This window comes from Capsicum annuum, unplaced genomic scaffold (genome assembly GCF_002878395.1).
Source record: "Capsicum annuum cultivar UCD-10X-F1 unplaced genomic scaffold, UCD10Xv1.1 ctg83059, whole genome shotgun sequence".
In the NCBI taxonomy this organism is placed as follows: Eukaryota; Viridiplantae; Streptophyta; class Magnoliopsida; order Solanales; family Solanaceae; genus Capsicum; species Capsicum annuum.
In genome coordinates, this window is record NW_025893899.1 from 37,350 (window position 1) to 39,010 (window position 1,661).

General features: G+C 34.9%; 1 long non-coding RNA gene across 1 annotated transcript; it reads left to right on the forward strand.

The window, feature by feature from the left end:
- The first annotated feature begins 317 nt into the window (after window positions 1-317).
- On the forward strand, window positions 318-1,658 carry LOC107852570. Its single transcript, XR_001669487.2, has 2 exons — window positions 318-495; window positions 1,129-1,658. It is a non-coding gene; the product is annotated as an uncharacterized LOC107852570 (long non-coding RNA).
- Window positions 1,659-1,661: the final 3 nt, after the last annotated feature.

Sequence of the window (1,661 nt, forward strand, 5' to 3'; positions counted from 1 at the left end):
ACAGTCTAGGGGTCCAGTAAACAGTAGAGATTTCAGATCACAGACCGGAGTTTACAGTAGTGAGCCTTCTATGATTCAGAAGGACTGGTTATTTCATATTACTACTATTATTTAGGTTTTGTCTACTGGGGGCCTTGTCCCAGCTTTCAGACAGTTTGTTTAGTTCATAGTAGAGATTTCGCAGACTGAGTCAGATATTATCATTCAGTTACATTTTAATGTTTCAATATTATGATCTTATTTAGATTGACCATGTTTCCATTTCAGATTTCTATTTCCGCATTTTCTTTTGTTTTATGAATATTGTGCATGATTACCAGATAGACAGAGGGTGTCCCGGGCCTTCATGGTTCGGGAATGCTCATCACGGCCAGGGCCCCGATTCGGATCGTGACAGCTAGGGCCCCGGTTCGGGTTATGAGAAGTAGGTATACACTTGACCGATGATGGTGTAGATAAAGTAACACAAGTCACCGAAATGATATACAACCAAAGGTATTAGAGATAAGCACCAATTCACACTATTTCATTTGAACCTATATTCTACTTATTATAAATGTTTGGCTTTTCAACAGAACTTTACAGAGGGTTGGTTTTCTATTGATGTTGATTGACCTGATAAAATGGATTGTGCTGATAATTTGCTTCTTTATGGACTATAATCTACTTCATTATATTGATGAAATGATATCTTTGACATTTAAATTTGAAAAATATTTTAGCATAAACTACGAAATAGACATGAGATAGCAGTGAAGAGGCAAAAAATTTTCCACCATGTCCATGGGAATACAACTTATTGAATCTCTAACATTAATAGCATCCCGAAGATATATTTACGAACTAAATGAACATTAAGAATTCCTTCGATTATTGTAATTGTTTGGTTATTATTTTCAAGTTTGACACTTCGTTTGGATAAATTTATCGTGGTCAAGTAAGGTCAATTTAGCCATGTGAAGCCTCATTGTTTGCCGATTAGCCAACTATTGTAAGTGTTTGGTTATTATTTTTGGGTCCCACTTGTATTTTCAGAGGTCTCCATTTGGATAAAGTTGTCGTGGTTGTGTGAGGTCAAGTTGTTTCATTAATAATAATAGTTTCTGTTCCTCTTAATACCATTTTCAGGATTGCTTATACAAAGGGATTCAAAACGAAATTGTAACTCTTAATTTGTCGCTTCACTTGTACTGCATCAATGTGTCAATTTTCTGGAAAATGTAGGACACAAGCATGTTGAAGATTTGATAATATGAAAAAACTAATAGGGAACTGTCTTCCCCTTGGAAAATTGGCATCAACTTCTATCCAACTGAAGATGACTGATTCATCATCAAAGCCTTGAAAAAGTCTGAAGTCAGTGACTGCAAGCAACTCAATACCTTCTGGGCTAGGAAGAAAGAGAAACAACTGTTAGTTATTCAAATGAGGCATGCCATTTAATATATCACTTACACTCTTGCTTTACTCTTTAGAAACACTTTAATGGTTGAGAAAATAGGATTTTTTTACTAATTTTCAATATTTCTCAGATGCTCATTAGAATGCTTCACAGTTATTATAGACATGTTTTTCAATACCGAAGCTCCTTGGTTACATAATTTTGTTGGTGTACATTGTATTAAACTGGTTGGATGTCAAAAGGTATGTTTGAAATCCCT